Here is a 22,389-nt window from a genome sequence, read left to right as displayed (position 1 = left end):
ATCTACCACTACAAAAATATAATATCAATATATATAACATATAGTATATATAACATGTTGACTCGATTCTATGGTGTTGTACCTTTTCATAGATGAAGGTTGATATTGTCGATATCTACTCTTCCCGCATTGGTGACCTTCCGGCGTGATATGAACACGCCTACCTTGGTAGAAACGCCCGCTACGATTTGAACACGCCTACTTCGATGGATGGTCCACATTGAGCAGTTGACTTGCTACTTGTGACTGCGACATTATCCACCTCCTCACACTGCTGCTACTCAGTCTCGATCACGCACAACATCATGCACATCACACACTACAGCCTGCATACACTCGACTGCCAATGGCAACACAGAAGCAACCACAACCGTGAACTTAATACAGCTCTCACCATCAACACTTAAAAAGTACGGTGATCTTAATACAGCTCACCCGGCTTCTCACAAAAACAGCTATGAATCAACTAGTGGTATCCATTCAGCGAATTCTATCACAGATAAAATTCTGGAGGGGGAGTACTGTAGTGTATCTACCACTACAAAAATATAATATCAATTAACTAGTATATATAACATGTCAACTCGATTCTATGTTGGGATACCTTTTCATAGATGAAGGTTGACATGGTCGATAACTACTCACTTCCCACAATAACATTTTCGAAATCTAACCAATCTCTATTGAGGAAGGCGGGATTGAAATCATCAAAGCCAGTTAGATTCCCGGACGAAACTTGAAGATGTTTCTAAGAATCAATTTTTAACCCTTCTCATTTTTCTCCGTAAATCAAGCAGATTTTTATTTATTTATTTATTTTTTTAAATATAACTTTCCTTGTTCAAGTTTCGTCAGAATTTGATAATGTTTTTCCTTGCTTAAATATTAGTATAGCGACTCTTTATCCTTGTCTCGTTTGGGTTTTTATAAAGATTTTAAAAATATGTGTTAACGGTTGTCATTACGTGCTCTTGTCCTATTTTTATATTCAAATGTAACAAAAATCACATAAAAAAAGTTTAAAAAAATTAGGAAACACGTCATATATTGAACCTAAACTGTGTATGATATTTGCCTGTAATATAATAGTTGGTAGTCATGATAACCTGTAATTTAAGCTACATTAAACATATTGCGGTTTTTAATGTTTTAAAATAATAGCTACTTCTTATTATTAAATAAAGCACTCTAACAATTATTTGCCAAAGTTTTCCTAGTGAAAAAAATAAGCATGAAACTTAAATATTTTTGAATTTTTTTGATCCCTTTTAGTAAGTTTATAATGAACGATACAAAATATTCCCTTAAAATAAAAACAATCTTCACTTTATTGCTTAAAAAATTTAATTTTTTTATGTTGGAATTCTTATAGCGCTGTCTGTTTGTTATAAATTATTAATGAACGAAAAGTATTAAAAGAAAATTATAAAATTGTAAAATAGAATATTATTGCAAAAATAGAAAAAAAAAAAATTAGATAAAAGTTATAGTTTTATTTATTTATTTATTATTTTTTTGAGAAAGAATACAGTTATAAATAGACAGATAAAATAATAAAATAACGAATAAAAAGCCATTTCAAATGAAGACAACTTTCTAAATTTATCACAAAATATTTTTATAGGTTTACTATAAAGGCTATTTTCCTGAATATTCTCGACAGCCATGAACAACAAAAATGATTTTTTATTAGCTACTGAAAACAAAATTGTTTTTAATAGTAAAGACGCTAAGCTCATAATAATCTTTATTTTCGAAACAATTCTACGTCAAAAAGCTCGTCTCAATGGATTTTCATGTTTTGCAGAAACCATATTCTTGTTTTTGCTCAAATCTCTGGAACATCCATTTATAAAAATATTTTTGTAAAAACATTCATGTAGAACATTTTAATATAAATAAGTTAATTCCCTAAATAACGAATATAATCCTTTTTACAAGATATATATTAAAAAAAAAGAAAAAAAAATTCTTTTAGCAGTTATGAAGGGAAAAAAAAGCATAGATTTTCGAAAATGCAACATCTTAGTTTTGTTATTAATTTTGAAACTTCAAAAAAGCGTGTAACATTGTTTTTTTCTTCATCATAGCAATTAATTTTTTTAAGAATTACTTTACAATTTCTCTTTTACTTTTTTATGTTTACTAAATTTTTTTAAAAATTTCTAACAACATTTTTTGAAACAATAGTTTTCTAAAAATATTTTATAACTTTTTTATTTGTATCTTTCTATTCAATTTGATATGTAATTTTAATAAAAAAGAAAATTCCTGATCAATAGTGGCCTCATTCAAAGCCTCAACAGGCACTTTAGATTCAGTGCAGTTTTAAAAACAGTGAAGCTTCACAAGTGCGTGCTTTCTAAGCTGATGTATTTTTTACATATTGTCCCCTCATTTATTAATGAATTAATTGATTAATTGGTTAATAATTGATTATCTAACATTTGTATAATCAATTATTAATCAATGAATCAATTAATTAACCTTTTTTATTTAATTGATTAATGCAATTATTAATTAATTAAGTGCTTAATTTAACCAATTGGATAGCTGTGGCAACAAAAGTGAAAAGGATAATTGGATAAGAACATCAGCAGTGCAAGCAATTAGTAATTGGTAGATTGCTAAATGAAGACAGATCCAGTTCAGCCGTACAGTTTGAATATTTCTATGAAGGGCCTCCTTACAGCTTATTATAGATGCCCTTGCTCTGAAGATGCTAGATACTTTGGCTAGATACAGTTGTGTATACGCTACTTGCTACTATTACATTGCATGCTAAATTATTTCAAAAAGGTACATGATACCCAAAATTTTATTTCCTGGGAGAAATGAAAAATAAAAACCAAAAAGGTATTTATGTGTATTTTTGGTGATATTTATACATTAAAGCATACTTTCAGCAGAAAAAAAGTATTAAGATGATTTTTATAATTAAATATTTAAATTTTTTTGAAATAAATTTTTTTTTAAAAGGATGCTAGTTTTTCAATTTTTGAAATACCAGCTTAAAATTTTTTCTCATTATCACGTTGATACAAAGGCGAACAAAACTGGGCATATATTTTATTGTGTAGTGATGAGTATTTTTTCTATTTTATTTATTAATTTTTTTTAAAATTTAGTTTATGTCTGAACTTTTCTAAAAAAATAAGTTTTTTCCCCAAATTTTATGTTTGATATTTTTTTAAAAAGTTTCAAAGACTCCAGACCTTGCCAATTTTTTTTTCGTCTATATATCTGTGCACTTTAACAAAATTTCAAAGCTCTAACTTAAATAAATAAAATTCATTATGTTTTTATATACAAGAAAACATTAAAAAATAACAGTGAGAAAAACAAGTTTAAATATTATTTTTGTGAATAGTTATCCTTTTAAATTCTGAATCTCTATTTAACTTATAATTGACATAGTTCCTGAATTAATTTAAAAAAATATAAATTTTCAAATATTTACATACATGTAGTACCAAATAAACATATTGTACACATATGTAAAACAAAGATGTAAGAGCTTTCTGCATTGTTACGCATCCATAAACAAGTCGTAATGAACAGTGATTCATTTAGTTCAGAGGTTTCTAGTAATAAAAATCAGGTAATAGTAGAAAATATATTGTACATCGAGCGATATTAATTTAAAATAGTACTACAGAAAATAGCAATATTTTGGTTTCTTGATGGTGCTTATTCATAGTCACTGGTGATAGCACTGATGATTTTTTTAAGGCGACAAGGGAGGTTCAAATTTTTATTTTTTATTTTTCACTCAATCATTCTGAAAATTGGTCAGCTAATGGATATAGGCAATACAAGATACCATATAAAATTTTGTTGAACAATTGTCAAAATTTTAAATTTTATTAAAAATTTTAAATTTTAAAATAATATATTTTAAAAATGCTCCAGGCGGCTTAATTTTTCAGATATTGTGTTCAAAATTTTTTTTAAAGTTGCTTAAAGACGTTGTAACAAAATGTACTATGTACCAATTGCACTAATCAAATGCTTTTATTAAAGAAAAAAAAATAATGTAAAAATACCAAAAAAATTGAAAATTTATGTAGTTGTAAACAACATTCTTGAATATACTTGCTCTAATTACGGCAGCATTATTTATTTTGATAGTACAAAATGATCATACATACATGTTTAGCATGCACAAAATTTTTTTAATGATTTGAAGCCGCCTGGAACTTTTCGAAATTTCTAAAATGCTGAAAAATTGGAATAAGAGAAAACAACATTTTTGGGTTTTTTTTTATAAAAAATATATATATTTTTTTACTACTATTTACAAATAATTACACGTCTTGTTAAACTTAGATAAATATTTAACTGTGTTAAAAAAGCATTAAAAAAAATAGAATTATAATATTCCTGCAGCTTATTTTATTTTGTTCGTATAATATTAATTTTCCGAAAAATTTAAGCGATGGGTACTTTTTTGATGAGTAAAAATGCCTTTAGCAGAAATTCTACTCTGATACAAGTATATGTAAGAATGAAATATCTGTTATTTATATCTTTTATAAATTTAGAAGATTTTGCATTCATATCTCAAACAATTCAGTAATAATATTTCAAAATAATACTAGTAGAAGCGTAGGAAAATAGACGTAGCAAATCGCAATGTAAACAAACACAAATCAGTGACGCTACAAACAGTGCAGTTAATAGTTATTAAACTTACGGTGAGCAAAAATTCATTAAAAAAGTTAAAATACTATTAATTTTTGAGAAATTACAATTCGTTTCGGTTTGCGTGCTTCTGCTACAGCTGTAAAAAGGGGCGTGGCAGGTTGTTTACAAAATTTTAAATGCTGATAACTTCCGAAAAAATTATCCAAGATGAATTTTTTTAATTTTATATGAAAGCAAACGATATCGATTATTTAATGAGAGTAAAAATAAAAAATTGATATTTTCGTCATTTTTATCGAATTTGAAGGTCCCTTGTGGCCTTAAAATTTTGCTTTCGGATTTTTAATAGGTCAGTCTGATAATGTAGTATCAGAAACCAAAATTGCTGTGAATGATATATTCATAAATAAGTATTTATTAAAATTAAAAAAAAATTATTAAAATCGTTATCATTCAACTATTCAGTAGATTTCTCTCAAATTTTGAATTTTGGTATTAATAAAACTATGTTTTAAAACTCTCTTTCTTTACTATAGAAAGTTTCGAATACCGTTAAAGAATTTAATGAAAAATGATTTAATAGGGTCTGATTTATCATAAGGCCTGAGAGGTCCGGTACTTACATGGCTGGGCTCTCCCTAAATGTTACAAATATTTTTTTGTGAGTGTATTTTTCTCTAAGAATTGTCTAATAGAAAATAAATATAAGCATTAGTGAAATAAATAGAAGCATGGATTTTCAAATATATTATAATTTATTTATGTTATAAAATGTTTAAAAACATATTGTAAATGAACAACATATAAATTTGAGGATCGATTAAACTCTCAACAGTTTTGTGCTTAAAGTTCTCGGATTTCTAAATCTGGTCGTTAATTACTAAAAAATGTGTAATGCGAGAAATTTATTTTGTAATTAAAAATTTTATAACTGGAAATATATTTTATAATTAAAAGTATATTTTACAATTAGAAACATATTTTATAATTAGCAATATATCAATTTATATTTGTGTAAAAAAATTTTGGAAAATTAATAAAATTATAAGAGATTCGATTTAATTTATACTTATGATAAAGAAATTATAATAAAGAGATATTATCTCTCTTATTTTTAAAAACTTAAAAACTTTGCTTTCAATATTATTTTTCATAATGTTTGACTGATAAGAGGTATTATTAAACAGGAATAAAAATAATTCATCACGTTCATTCTTCAAAGTAGTTGAACTAATTATAATCTTTATTTCATTAAATACTCATCAATCTAAAAATCAAAGCTTAAACAAGTACATTCAATTTACGTACGAAATTACATTGCGCTTGGTTGAATACCGTAGATAATTAGACATAATCACTAGTCCTTTTGAACACAATGAATGATTTAGGAATTACGAGTTCGAAAAATTAGATAACAAGTGTTTCTTACCTGTTTAGTAGAACTTGTTTTATTGCTTCGTGAACATAGCATCTTCATACACACTCAGTATTAAAATCTTGGTTGTGTTTAAGTGTTTCATCCTAATCCCGATAGATGGCAGTGAATTCCTACCGATGGAGTAAGGAGAAAATTCTCCCTGGTTCCTGAAAACCTCGTGAGTTTTCAACCAAATGGCTGTTTTTCGTATCCACATTCAAACATATCAAAAACGTTCTTCTTTTCTATAAAGAAATGGAGAGTCATAAAAGAAAAATAAGAAAAAGAAAATTGTTATTCAAAGATTAAAAAAAGAATAACTGTTTATTGCTCGATATTTGTTTTCATTTGATTTTTTTTAAATAAATGAAATAAACAACAATAATATGATTAATAAAAAACAAATTAAACGTTTTAATAGTTACTAGGAGGCTCTGCCCCCTGCTCGCTGCCGCTCGCCAACCCCCGAGAATTGCTACGCAATCCTATGTGGTTCACGCCGTGAACCATGGGTCGCTGCGCTCGCTCGCCAATGAACACAATGTTCTAGCACAAAGACATAGTATATTATCATCAAAGACATAGTATTTTATCATCAAAGACATAGTATTGTACTCATGTAGAAGAATTCTATCAATGTTCTTATTGGCTTTTAAAAAAGTATATTAGCTATTTAGATTGTACATGGTGAAAAAATCAAAACATTAGCTAAATGAGAAACATATTAGCAAAATAAATTATCAAATATTGCAGTTACTCACCTAAATTCAACTAAATGTGTATAATAAATTAGTTAATGCTAGAAATTCTGAAAGTTTTAGAATAAAAATTTATTATTTAAAAATATAAACTTTAAACCCTAACTTTTCATTGTGAGAAAAAAGCCTCAAAAAGTCTTTCATTTTCAAGAACACAAAAATTTGTTTTATCGCCAAATGAAATATTTTTTGGTGATCAGTATTATTGAAATCAATTTCTATTTTAATTAACATTTGTGATAAAGTGCATGACATTTTAGAACAAAATAACGATGTTTTACCTACAATAAATTAAAATGCATGGCTGGTAGCATTACCCGAGAAATACTAAACTGATTTTCTAAAAAGTCTGACCTTGTGACTTATTTATAGTCATGGAGAAGGCCAGCCTAATTAATTCCTAATAATTTAAATAAAATATTATCATATTTTTAGGGCATGAATCTGATTTGAACAACCTGATAATGCTCACTCTGGTTATTGTTTCCGTTTTTAAGAGCGCTATATGTTGAGCCACCTCATGTGACATTTGCCATGTGACATTTTTAGTAGCAATCATTGGTCGAGTTTCTGACGTTGCCATTCGGGGAGTTGTAATGAGGCTTTTTTTTGGTGCCGTGTAAGAGAAATATATATATAGATTACGTTCGCTATCAATAGTTATAAGAATAAAGGAATCAATAGTTTTCTTAAAAAAAGTAAACAGCACGGGCTTTTCAATTATAAAATTTCTCACAAACTTCTCTCAAATTTCATATTTATTGTATTATATAAAGTTTGCGTTTTGTTATTTAAATCACACTAAGCTGAATAAATTACAATAAGCAAAGGAAGGCAAAACTCTAAAAACAGTTTATATATTCCTAATAACATGCTTCGAAAAAAATATTTTTAATCAATCATCATCAGCATTGGCACGACAGCCCTTTGTGAGCCTGGGCATAACCACCTAGAGTAGATGACCTGGTTATGGCCTGGGCCTTCCTCAGAAGCTTTTCCCATTCTGCCCTTCTCCCAGCAATTGTTTTCCAGTTCTTTACTTTTAGGATGGCAAAATCCTCATCCACACAGTCTTTCCATCTCTTTTTGGGCCTTCCTCTTGGCCTTTTATTGGAGGGGGTTGCATTAAAGACTCTTTATGCTGTTCGTTCCGGGCTCATTCTCACTACATGCCCGGCCCATCTCATTCTACTTAGTTTAATAGACTTAATGATATCATCACTATCAAAGATCTTATATATTTCAAAATTATATCTTTTTCTTCAGTTGTTGTTATCGAGGATAGCGCCAAAGATGGTTCGTAGGACCTTCCTTTCGAAGGTTGCTAATAACTTCTCTTCCCTTTTTGTTAAAGTCCATGTCTCTGAAGCATAAGTCAAAACTGACTTGTTTAATACCTTATAAAGTAAAATCTTCGTCCTTCTTTTTATTAAATGAGATTTCAATAATGATCTTAAACCATAGAAGCAGCGATTGGCTGCGTTTATTCTTTTTCTGATTTCAGGATTAATGTCATTTTGATAGATTATTTCTGATCCTAGATAAGTAAAATTTTTTACAGATTCAAATTTAAAGGAATCTATTTCAAACAATTTAGGGATGGTTCCCATTGTACCACAAAACATAAAAAAAAAATGCCAAAAAATTTTCACTCAGTGCAGTCCTAGATCTTGCAATGATGTCTACATTATCAGCGTTTTTCAATCAATACAAATTTCCTATCAATATATTCAAAATTTCACATAATAATGGCATGGCCATTATGACATAATATAGGTTAGGGCCATATTTCTGTTGTACTATTTGTAGGTGTTTTCATGAAATTATATAATTTCCCATGTCTTTTTAATTGCTTTTAAAATTACGCGAATGTGGCGATAAAATCCAAATCTGCTAGTTGGATCGAATATTCTTTAACCTCATGCATAATATAAATATTCCAGAAAGTTGAAATTGGAATATTTTGTTATGGGTATGATTTGTTATGGGAACATGGAGGACTTTGTGACTCGACAGATTTAACTTCACCATTTACTATACGGGGAGTTTTTGATCGGCGGGGATCGAACCCGCGATCATGGCCCAGTGCCCTACCAACCAGGCTATCTCGGCTATTTATAGATTTATGAGATTTTATTTTATTTTATAACCGTCATTGACAGCCGACCCAGTTTTATGGGTTTACGACTACTAATGTTCTACTCCATAGCCGTGTAATTTTAAATCCAATCCAGAAGACAAGGGAACTCCTGGATCGAGTATTGGGAGAAATTTGTCTTCGTGGAGGACTTTTTGATGGAGCTAACCCGCATTTGCGTTACATGGAGAGGAAGACCACGAGAACCTCCCACAGATAGCCTGACGGCAAGGGGACTCTGACCCATGATCCGTCTACCACTGAGGATATTTCACGTCAGNACATTTGTTTTCATTTGATTTTTTTTAAATAAATGAAATAAACAACAATAATAATAAGAAGAATAAGAAAATTAAACGTTTTAATAGTTATTACGTTCGCTATTAACAGTTACAAGAATGAACAAATTAGTTTTTCTTAAAAAAAGAAAACAGCGCTGGTTTTTTATTTATAAAATTTCTCTCTGGTTCACTTATTGCTCGACATTTGTTTTCATTTGATTTTTTTTAAATAAATGAAATAAACAACAATAATAATAAGAAGAATAAGAAAATTAAACGTTTTAATAGTTATTACGTTCGCTATTAACAGTTACAAGAATGAACAAATTAGTTTTTCTTAAAAAAAGAAAACAGCGCTGGTTTTTTATTTATAAAATTTCTCACTTACAAATTTCTCTCAAATTTCTTAATTATAGTATTATTTAAAGTTTGCGTTTTGTTATTCAAATTACACTAAGCTGAATAAGTTACAATAAGCAAAGGAAGGCAAAACTCTAAAAACAGTTTATATATTCCTAATAACATATTTCGAAAAAAATATTTTTAATCAATACAAATTTCCCATCAATATATTTCAAAATTTCAAATTATAATGCCATGGCCATTATGGCATAATCTGGGTTAGGGCATATTTCTGTTGTACTATTTGTTGGTGTTTTCATGAAATCATATAATTTCCCATATTTTTTTTAATTGCTTTTAAAATTACAAGAATGTGGCGATAAAAGTTATTCCAAATCTGCTACTTGGATTTGAATATTCTTTAAGCGAATGCATAATATAAATATTCTAGAAGGTTGAAATGAAAATTGCATTTCAATTTATAAGAATTTTTCTTAATTTTTTTATTTTTTTATTACCGTCGTTGAATAACCGACCCAATTTGTGTTCAACTCCGCAGCCCTGTAAGTTTGAACCAATCCAGAAGACAGGAAACTCCTGGAACAGTACCAACAGAGGTATGATTTGTTATAGGAGCATGGAGGACTTTGTGACTCGACAGATTTAACGTGCATCAGTTACCATTTACTTCACGGAGAGTCATCGGTCGGCGGGGATCGAACCCACGATCTCTTGGACATGAGCCCAGTGCCCTACCAATCAAACTATCCTGGCCATTGACTGTTTATGAGATTTTATTTTATTTTATAACCGTCATTGAAGAACCGACCCAATTAAATGGGTTTGCGACTACTAATGTTCAACTCCATAGCCTTGCAATTTTGAATTCAATTCAGAAGACAAGGGAACTCCTGGATCGAGTATTGGGAGAAATTTGCTTTCGTGGAGGATTTTTTGATGGAAATAACCCGCATTTGCGTTACATGGAGAGGAAAACCACGAGAACCACCCACGGATAGCCTGACGGCAAGGGGATTCTAACCCATGATCTGTCTACCACTGAGGATATTTCACGTCAGCACTGTGGGTGATGCAAGCAGGGTACGGAATTCGTATCGACTGGCATTCGAACCCAGTTCGCCTCATTAGAAGGCGAACCCTCTATTCCCTGCGCCATCATGGCTCAATTTATGAGATATAATAAATTTTACCAGCAAACATAAATTTCACCAGCTTTGTACAAAAAATATTCTAAAAAGAAAAAACTGTTCAACGCCAATAATAATTATAATGATAATTAAAAATAGATTCAATTCTATTCCGTAACGGAGTCAACCAATCAAATCAAGTTAAAAAGTACTTAGCGCGTCTGATCACGTGCTGATTTTTAAACATGAATTTAACTCGACTAACTAGCTGCGTAGTACAGGTTACTAAAGATAAAAACAAGACAAGTGAAATTCTAGTTAATTTTAAACTAAGATCAGCACATAATCAAACAGAATATGCATATTGAATTTTACATAAAATATAAGCAAGACAAGTGAGATTAAGATATGCTTTAGATTTAAAATCAGCATGATCAGGTACACAATGGATATTTCAATATCTTCGATGCAATTCAGTTTATGAATTAAGGTGTTTGCTTTGAGGAATATTCATGCCAAGTAATGAATTTGAAATAAATTTTAACTTCATACTCTTGTATTTTTAAACCCAATTTAGAATAACAAGGGATTGATCGTCCATTTTAAGAAAATAAGAGTTTTTAAAATTGTTGTTATTTTTTTGTTGGTGTAATCTGTAACGAATAATTAATTCATAAATTGACTTGCATCGAGGAAGTTGAAATATGCATTGCGTATCTGATCATGCTGATTTTAAACACAAATGACGCCTTAATTTTACTTGCTTAGCTTGTATTTCATGTAAAATTCACAAATATTGAAAAAACTAAAATATGCTGGATCTATTTGAGTATGTGTTGATATTAAACATAAATCTAATTTAATTTCCCTTGACTTGTTTTTATTTTTTCTAAAATTCAATTGTATTAAGAAGGTTAAAATATGCAATGTGTACTTTATTATGTGCTGATTTTAAACATAAATCCAACCTTAATTAAACTTTCCTTGCTTTTACGTTTTTCAAAAACTCAATATATCGAAAAAGCTAAATTGTACTCGGTATTATAAGCTGATCTAAAACATAAATTTGACATGAATTTTACTTGTTTTGTTTTAACGTTTTTCAGAAATTTAATTACATTGATAAAGTTAAACATGAACATTGTGTAACTGATTTTGTGTTGATTTTAAACATAACTCTAACCTTCATTTCACTTTCCTTGTTTTTATGTTTATGCAACCTGTACTACGCAACAACCATTTGAACGAAAAACATGGCTATCAGATTACCAATCTTTTGTGCAAACGCAGTCGCAAACAGGTCATTTCTATCTAATGCAGGCTTCTTCATCCTCCCCGTATGGCGAGATTTCTCACTTTGGGATATTTTAGGCCCATTGTTTATTCAGGTGGGCCCCCGGTAGGCCCTCTCACTGCCCTTCCCTGCAGATCTTGAAGTTTGCAAACATGGACTGGTATGCGGATCATGCTGCGAGAAGGCTACTCGATCAACAAGATTAAGAAATTTCGGATGCTTAGAGTTACTTAGTCAATGTTATTTTTTGTACATTAGATAATTTTTTCTTCACTTCTGATGTGTAATTCGTAGATCCTTAAGAAAAAGTTAAGGTGTTTTTTCCTGCTGAAATAATCTGTTTTCTTTTTCGTAAGCATAATTGACACCTTGACTCGTAGATGAGCTGTTTAAGTGGTTAAATTTGGCGATGATCCTGTCTAGGAAGAGGATTAGACTTTTTGAGGGAGAGTTAGCCAACGGCTTTTTCTTATTTTTATTCTGAATAAAATAATTTTGCGGTTTTTGCGTTGGTGTTTTGTTAAAATCATCAGAAATAATATTTATTGCCGGACTGGAAAATAAGTCGTAATCGCTAATGCAATTTTGTTTCAGGAATTTTGGAGAGAGGACATTTAAGTATATTGAGGTTTATACACTACTGAAATGAGGAATTAATAGAAATTATTTATTTTAGAAAAGAAAAAAAATTATTTATCAGAACTGAAAAATGGATGTATTGAAAAAAAGTCTTTTAAAGTTATTTTCATCTTTGGAAACTATGAGACTGAAAGGTTGTAAAAGAAAAAAAAATAAAGAAAAGAAGTAAATAATTCAGAAATGCCATAATACAAAAAAAAGCAAACGTAAATTTAATTACGCCCATAAACAGTTATAAGAATACAAATCTTGTCCATGTTTAAAGGGACTCCAAGTTTATGTCAATAAACAAAGAATGGCTTTTCTGTAATAAATTAGTACTTTACTTTACATGAGAGCTATAATCCTGTAAATTGAAAAAAAAAATCGCATAAATTTTGGTTACTAGGTACTTTTAATTGAAATTTTATTTGTCAAGAAATTCGTAACTTAAAAAACTTCTCCCCTCGATCCATTAAAATGGAGTCCTACAATGTGAAGATTCGATCATTAGATCAAAAGTAATTTGTTTTTTCTGTTTTTTTCTCGTCTTGTTTTTTTAGGGGCATTGTTCATCAAAATTGTTTATCAAAATACACACCAAAAATTCTGTTCGACGCTAAAATTTTATGTTACACTCAAAACCATGTTACAAAAAAAAATTACAGCTTTTTATTAAAAAATTGGATAATTTTAAAATTTAACAAATAGGAAAAGGCAAACATCTTTATTTTATGGACATAATTTTTCTATAGCTGTCATAAAAGCTTAAAATACTTATTTTTCATTTATAAGAAAATACGTGTAAAACAATTTTAAGTAATAAATAAACAAAAAAGAAAAAAAAAAAACACTATAAATTCTTTAATGCATTCATTCCTCACTGATTGCAATTCCTTAAATTGTTAAATGCGATTACACAATGCAGCTAAAGAAACAAAAGATATTTTTTGGAACGATTTTCATTTATATGGGTGACTTTCAGAAGTCAAAATATTTCCCTATTCTATCCATCATCTATTTCTCGACAGAACACTAACATTGAGGGTGGTCCTCTAAACAGATATATCCACGACAATCACCGGTTCAAATTTCACCGCATAGGATACAATTCCTTCTTTTAGGTATAGGAAATGATACCCTCGGCACAGTTACACAAACGGGTACCGTTATGGAACCGCCAGACCATGAGAATATGTTTATAAAAAATATTTAAAGAATATCAGCTTATTTTGGTTTATTAAACGGGGGTATCGATTTACATTTAGCCGAGGGTGCAGTTTTAAGGGATCAGAATTTCCTGTCAGCAGGATTCTTAAATGCTGTCTGATTGGAAATTTTCAATAAAACCGGTTTTATTAATATTGACGTAATTTGACAGCAGGCTTTCGTGAAAAAATTCTGCTGGAAGTGTAATTTATAATTCATAAAAATGAAAGAGTAATTGTTAAAAACTTTTTGGAGCTTGCTGAACTACAATAACGTTCAATATACTGCAATCTTCATGTGGTTCTATCGTAATATTATGATTCTTAAATTTGATTTTACAGTATTATCATTCAACTTTAACGGAACCTAACACTTTATAGAGGTTGCAGAAAAATTGCACCATATAATGGTTTAAGGTACCTATATTATGGTTCAATACTTGCAACTTTTCCAAGAGTGCAGCGTATTTTGACTTGATACGAGTCAGGACTGTGCAGCTTTTATATGATACAACTTTAATGTGGTTCGATCATAATATCATAATTCTTAAACTTGAATACATGATATCATAAATAAACTTTGTTGTAATGGTGGTTCAACTTAACTCTTTATTACGGTTGCAACAAATTTGCACCATATAATGGTTCAACGATTCCAGTTTTTATAAAGAGAGCAGCGCTTTTTAGCTTGATACACGTTTAATGTGGTTCTATCATAATTCTTAAACTTGATTACATGATATTATGAATCAGCTTTATCAGAATGATGGGGCATCTTAACGCATTATTACGATTGCAGCAAATCTACCCGCATAATGGTTACTTTTATTATGGTTCAATGTTACAAGATTTTCAAGGGTGCAACGTTTTTTGACTTGATACGAGGTAGGATACTGCAACTTTAATGTGGTTCTATCACAATATTATAATTCTTAAACTTGATTACGCGATATTATGATTCATTATTATATGGATTAATTGTTTAACACAATATCTCATTACGGTTGCAGCAAACTTGTAATGTATAATAATTCAAGAAACCTATATTATGGTTTACCGTTATAAGTTTTTCCAACAGTGCACTGCTTTTTCGCTTGATTTGAATTAGAATGCACCAACTTTAATATACTACAACCATAATGTGGTTCCATCAAAATATCATAATTCTTAAACTTGATTACATGATATTATGAATCAACTTTATCGGAATGACGCTGTAACTTAACACACTATTGCGTATGCAGCATATCTGCCCATATAATGGTTCAAGGTACATTCATTATGGTTCAATATAACGATATTTTCAAGAGTGCAGTGCTTTTTGACTTGATACGAGTTAGAATGCTGTAACTTTAGTGTGCTGCAAATTTAATGTGGTTTTATCACAATATCATAATTCCTAATCTTGATTACGCGATATTATGATTCATTTTTATCGAAATGATTGTTTAACTCAACATCTTATTACGGTTGCAGCAAACTTGCATCGTATAATGGTTCAAGAAACCAATATAATTGCTCAACGTTCCAAGCTTTTCCAAGAGTGCAGTGCAAAGTGCTCTGTTTCCATCAAAATATGATAATTCTCAAACTTGATTACAGCATATAATGAACCAACTTTATCTGAATGATGCTGTAACTTAACACCTTATTACGGTTTCAGTAAATTTGCTCAGTATAATGGCTTAAGGTACTTCTATATGGTTCAACATTACCAGCTTTTCCAAGAGTGCAGCGCTTTTTAACTTGATACGAGTCAGGATGCTGCAAGTTTAATACGCTGCATCCTTAATGTGTTCTATTGTAATATCACGATTCTTAAACTTTATTTTATAAAATCTTTATTTTATAAAATTCAACTTGACAGGAATGATGGTTTAACTTAAAGCTTATCAAGGTAGTAACAGATTTGCACTATATAATGGTTCATTTTATCGATTTCAGGGTTCCCCATAATTGATTCTAAAAAACTTTTTCAACTTGATACGAGCCCGGATAAAATTAGCTTTAGTGATAACTTTAAATGACGACGTCCTCTTACAGCAGTGTTCCCCATTTCCGTAAACACGATTAATTACCCAATTTTCAACTGATTTTCTTAACAATATAAAAGCATGCATTGGTTTGTCTAAAAGCTCTTACCGATTTTGAAGGAAAATTATGAATTTTGATGCATAGAATTTAAATTTTATGAGTGCCATTTTGTTCCAAAATCATTCAAAAAATAATTACATATCAAAAACAGGTTTGTAACTAAAAATCATTTCTTCCTGAATATTTCTCCAGATAACCTTTCCTTTTTCCAACTAAGAAAATTTAATTATAACCGAAATAGCTAGAAATCTGAAAGCACAAGGTCTTGTGAATAAAGTGGATGGGTTTGAACATCACAACTGTGCTTTACCAACATCTGTCGAATCACCGAAGACCTTTCTCATTTTTGGAATTTTTTGTTCAGTTTATGTCTCTAATTAGTATAAATGGGAGAGATGCGTCACCGATTTCCGTCACTTGTTTTCCCTTCGAAATCGATCGAAAATTTCAATGATTTTTTGCATGATTTTCATTTTGAAATCGAATGACGATTTCATCGTTATTTTCAATTTCCATAATTTTAAACAGTTTTAGACATGCCTAAGTGATACTTACCAAACATCGGCGCAAGCTTTTCGGATAAACAAAGAAACAAGTAGTGTAGTTGTTGTAGTTCATTTACGTCGCACTAGAGTTGCACAATGAGTTATTGGCGATGGTCTGGGAAACATCCCTGAGGATGATCCGAAGACATGCCATCACAATTTTGATCCTCTGCGGAGGGCATGGCACCCCCCCCCCCATCGGTGGCCCGATGACTTGCGCGCGAAGTCGAGCACTTTATGGTTGAACAGTTTAACGAGGACCCATACCGCACACCCTCGGTCCCTATGCAGACTAATCCACGAGGTCACCCACCCGTACACTGACAGCAGTCAGTGATGTTTGACTTCGGTGATCTGCTGGGAACCGTGTCTTAACGATCAGTCCACTGCCGGACAACTAGTAGTGCAAATTTCGATACTAAGTAGTAGTTTTCTGAAAAAACTTTGACAATCTAATGATTTTTTTAAAAAAAATTATCAGAAAATAAAGTCTTGTTGAAAATCTAAAAAAAAAAAAAAAAAAAGAAAAAGAGAAAAAAGAAAAAAAAAGCAATTTGTTAAAGTGATGCATCGGCGATTATTTGCATCGGCGATTTTTATAAAATGTTCTTTAGAAATTACACTTATCGACGTTTCAGATACAGGGATTCTGTTACTTGCAGTGACCCCTTTAATTTATTTTTGAGGCAATTTATGAAATCGGTTTCAAATTTAAAATAGAATTTCATCGAATCTCTTCGCTACAGAAATAATGCATTTTCGATGGCAAGGAAAGTATAAGTAAATAAAAGTATGCAAATTTTTAACTTGAGAGTCTCAAGTCAATGGACCGAGTTTCACATTTACTTTTCTCTGAATCATACATTTTCAAAAAAAAAAGTGATTGACGTTCAAAATGTTTTGGAAAGACAGTGTTCCCAAGCCTTTAACCGAGTTCCCCTACTGATAGAACAAGATCAAACCGCCTGAAATGCGAATGCACCCCTTTTGGAAAAACGAGAAAATTTTTGGGTCTTCGAAATATGACTGCCGTGTCATATTTCTCAGAGTCCCCCCTGAAATGCAAATTCAACCACATGAAGGTACGGATAGAAATAGGATTTCTTGTCACATTGTCTTCTTTTTTTATTCCCTAGAAAGTGAAGTGTTGGCGTTGGAAGATTACTGAATAATTTTTTCTTTCTCGCCAAGTTCGTATGAGGGCTTAAGATGAAATTTCATTTGTAATGTACTTGCATATATGTATACTGAAAAATTTCAGTAGAATACCTATATAGGTGAGAAATATATATTTTTTTATTCTGATATTTTCTATAACAACTTTTTTTTATCCAAGAGAATTCTTTAAACTTTTCAAGCTGCAATTATTTCCGAGAAGAAGTCAGAAAAATTAAAGTTTGGATAAGTTTATTTTTGGAATACATATGTTTTAGTTTAATTTAAAAATGCGATTCATTTTCATACGATGTCTTCCTCTTACAAGTGCTACGCTAATTGGAAAGGTTTCCATTATTTTCTATCAAGCTTGGTTTTTTGGTCGGCTTATTATAATCAGCCCATATATCTTTAAGCTAAATATAAAATTCAAGAAGCATTTAATTAGTTTGAATTTCTTTAGGCTTAATGCAACGAGCAGCGTAGGCTCGTTGCAAATGGTTTGAAATTGCTTAGGTAATATATGATATATTCTCTAAATAGCCTAAAGATCAATGGACTCATTGTAATAAGCCTAAAAATTGTCAGGCTGGTTAGAAAACATTCAAGATTTTTCTAATTAGCTTGATGCATTGTAGACTGACGTCGGCAGTTCATAAAAAATAGGATTTTGCAATTAACCTTTGGCATGTATTCTGAGCAGCTACATTATTATGAACAACTTTAATATCAGCACATATGTCTTTAAGCTAATAAGAAAATGTGCGAAGCATTTAATTAGCCTGAACTTGTTCAGGCTTACAGAATAGAACATTGTAGGCTTATTGCACAGAACAGTGTAGGCTCATTGCAAATGGCATTAAATTGTTTAGGTAACATATATATTCTGCAATTAGCCTAAATGTAAGTGGACTCATTGTAATCTTAAAAACTGCCAGGCTGGTTAGAAAACATTGGAGACTTCAATTAATTTGGTGAAGAATGACTTCAACGGTTCAAAAAAAATTAATTTTTCAATTAACCTTCAACATTGAACCCTTGATTGAGCTGCTGCATAATCATAATTCCTTAACTCAATTTCCTCCTATTATAATTCCTCAATTTCTGCCATTTTTGTTTTTCCTTTACAATCTTGATTCTTCTTATATGGATTCCTCAAGATATTGCTTATTTGAATTTGAGACTAGATGGCCATGGATCTAGATGACGATTGAATCCTTCAACCTCATCCCACAAATCATCAATAGAGTTGAGATCCGGAAATTGTGGAGGCCAACGTAACACAGTGAAGTCTTCATCATGTTTCTCAAAGCACGTGTTTATAATATGAATTGTATAGCAGCACGCATTATTCTGTTCAAATTCCTCGATATTGAGATGCATCTTCAGCATTAAATGATGTACTCCACCAAAAAGATGTTTAGATATGATTTAAATTATTATTATACACATGAACTGTCCTAGTCATCTAGGGGATATACTGGGATGCAATAACTTATTTCCATAAAACGAGTAAGTGGTAATAATAAAGTAAAGAGTCGTCCTTATAGTTCTTTTATACAAGCCCTTGCTTTAATTTTTCATAGTTTTACTTTTAGGACATTAAGACATTAGGTCATTTAGGTCTAGATTAAACAGATATAAAATGAAAATCATGAAGTTCAAATTTCTGGCTCGAAATAATTCTAATCTTAATTTGACTCTTTTTTTTTGATTTATTGTTTTTTCCTTATAAGCGTTATTCAAGAGGCACACTGAAGGGAGTGAGAAGTAAATGGAAGATGGATTGCTAAGTGATTACATTAATATGCATTTAATACCTCAGTGCATGTCAATGCACAGAGTTGTTAAATGCATATTGATGCATATTAATGCATAACGATGTTGGCACATTGGTTAAGGCAATAAGCTATCACTGTGTAGTACTGGGGTCTAATCCTCTCACTAGGATTGAAGCTTTACCAGTTTCAGATCAATGAGTATGAGCTTGTCTGAAAAAGGGTGGCCTACGTGCTATGCTGCTCACATTTTCCCTTTCAAGCCATCAATTACAAAATTGTAGCGCATTATGAACTCTACACTTATCGTTTGTGACCTATTTGACCAACAACTGGCTGTTTAGAGAAAACCTTTTTTAAACATATTTCATTTGGCAATAAAATGGGGTTTGAGATTTTTAATATCGCTTATCTCTTAATCGTAATTTGTTAAATTTTGAATTTCTTTTCTGCTCCTAATTGCTAGAAGCCATGACGCTGCAGACGAAGTTTCGATTTAAGACGGGCAGAAATAAGCACACGGGCAGAAATAAACAACTTCCGGTTAATAGGCGGGTAGAAATAAGCAATTTCAGGTTTGGCAGAAATAAGCAACTTCCGGTTGGGGCAGAAATAAGCTCCGGTTGACTTTGATGACGTCACTTCCGTCAGGGATTTTAAAAATATTCATTGAGGATGGTGATTAAGGACATTTTGTTATTTTGAAAAGGATTCTTCAGAGCAATTTTAATTTCAACATACCTTCAACAACCAATTTTTGATATAGAAAGGGAAGGGAAAAATAATTTTTAAGTATAGATAATTTTGTTTCTGTTGTAAAGAAATATCGTACTTTTTCTTCCACGTAAACTACCGATAACAATAGAATAGATGTGGCTTAAATCAGTGATTCGACATGATAGGGTTTTCGGGGGTAATCTAAGCTGCTACATCCAAAACGATGTTAAGACTATTCCAATTAAGCCTTTTCCTCTTCTCTTCTAGATCTCATTCCGACATTTATCCGGAGTAATTGGACGTAATGCCCCACCAATGAGGTGTGAAAAGAAGGGGGGGACTCCTTTAAAGGGGTGCTTTTAATGAGGAACCAAAGGGGCAACATCACAGAACATGCGACTCCCTTCTGTGGATCCAATGTCAGGTATCTCTAGGGATTTTAACCCTTTCCTGTTTCGTAATCATTGGGTTTCTCTGGAAAATCTTATTCTCCTTACTTTGATTTGTCCTTTTCTGGCTACAGAAGTGTTATATAGTGTTGGCGTTTTGTAATGTCAATGTAAGAAAATACAATACATAATAGAATACATTTCAGTGCATTAAATATAGAACGTAATACAATGTATAAAGTATAGAATATAATACAATACAATTGTATGGAATAGAATACAATACAATATTCGGAATATACGATAGAATAGAACATGAATAGAAAGGAATAGAATACAGAACAGAATATAACATGAATAAAATAGGACACGAATAGAATATAGAATAGAATAAAATATGAATAAAAAGGAAAAGAATATGGAGTAAAATAGAACATGAATAGAATGGAATAGGATATAGAATGGAATAGAAAGAAATTTAATATAGAATAAAAAGGAATTTAATATAGAATAGAATAAAATGAAATATAATATAGAACAGATTGGCATGGTTTAGTTAAACTAGAATAGAATAAAATGGAAGGGAATGGAATATTGAATATGGAATAGACATACTTTTACTACGCACTTTTCAATACATCTTAATTGAATAATTTTGACTTTTGAAAAAACATTTTTTTTTTTTCTTTTTTCGAGTAGCACATACGATTGCGGGAGAACCAAGGAAGTTTGCAAGCATAGCAACCAAGCAGCGGAGCCTTCTTGTATATCTATGTATACACATATACACCGAAGAGCCATTACATTATGATCACCCTGCTAATAACATGTAGGACTACCTTTAGCCCTCGAAACTGCTAGCACCAGCCGTGGCATTGATTCCACAAGGAGCTGATAAGTAGTCTGATTTATCTGGTACCAAGCGCTCACCAACTGGTCCCGCAGTTCCCTCACATTGCGAGGGGTTAGCGTGTGGAGGGTGGTCATAATGTAATGCCTCTTCGGTGTATATCTGACTAAAACAAATTTAATTTTCTGCAAAATCAAAAAGAAGCAATAGGATCGAAATGAAACATACGAGCTTTTGTAATACATTTCTGGGTAGCACTGTGCGACTGGCTTCACTAACATACATTTATCATACACAAGAAAGTAGCTAGAATTATGGTACTCAGTTTACAAAACTAATTCCCCATTTCACACCACTTTCTCCAATTTGTTGAGTATAGCACCCCACATTTATTTGGTATTCAAATTCAGATATTAACGTATGCTTACAAGGGAACAGAAAGTATCTATATTCTTCAATTTAACCAAAACTGAATGGTTAATTATAATATTTAATACAATGCCCCAAACGCGACACCCAAGTGTTTGTTATCCTAGTCAATTTTCAATTAAACTTCTAATTGAGCCAATAGCAGGGTTTTCTAGAGAAGACAGATGATCTCTGGTTCGCACTGACCGATTAGTTTCACTATCATTCGCAAGAAGCCAGCACTATCATCCATAGAATTAAGGTATTCATTTTACAAAAATTTTATAAATTTCAGGGCTTGCATCAATCCAAAATTATTTGCTGTTTTAATTTAGATATTAGTAAAAAGTGAAAATGGCTCTTTATTCCTTAATTCAAAGAAACATGAGTGATTAAATATAATCTTCAATGATGCAAATACGATGCAAAATTGTCTATTAATTACATTGTTAATGATACCAGGAAAATAAAATAGACTTGAAACGCATGAGTTTTTTAGCAGGGGCCAATAGCAGGGTTCTCATAAAAAGTAGAAAAGCTCCGGTTAACACTGACCGACTAGTCTTATATATATATATATATATAGGGCCCTATAAATTATGC

At 30.9% G+C, this 22,389-nt stretch overlaps 1 long non-coding RNA gene across 1 annotated transcript in view; it reads right to left on the bottom strand.

Moving 5' to 3' along the window:
• LOC139425212 (uncharacterized) overlaps positions 1-22,389 on the bottom strand; it is a 123,814-nt gene that overhangs the window by 83,927 nt on the left and 17,498 nt on the right. The window contains exon 2 of the long non-coding RNA XR_011636489.1: positions 6,077-6,309. This is a non-coding gene — a long non-coding RNA (uncharacterized lncRNA). The remainder of the gene's footprint in view (positions 1-6,076; positions 6,310-22,389) is intronic.

Source organism: Parasteatoda tepidariorum, chromosome 3, assembly GCF_043381705.1.
Source record: "Parasteatoda tepidariorum isolate YZ-2023 chromosome 3, CAS_Ptep_4.0, whole genome shotgun sequence".
Taxonomy (NCBI): Eukaryota; Metazoa; Arthropoda; class Arachnida; order Araneae; family Theridiidae; genus Parasteatoda; species Parasteatoda tepidariorum.
This window is presented reverse-complemented; position numbering and strand designations above follow the sequence as displayed.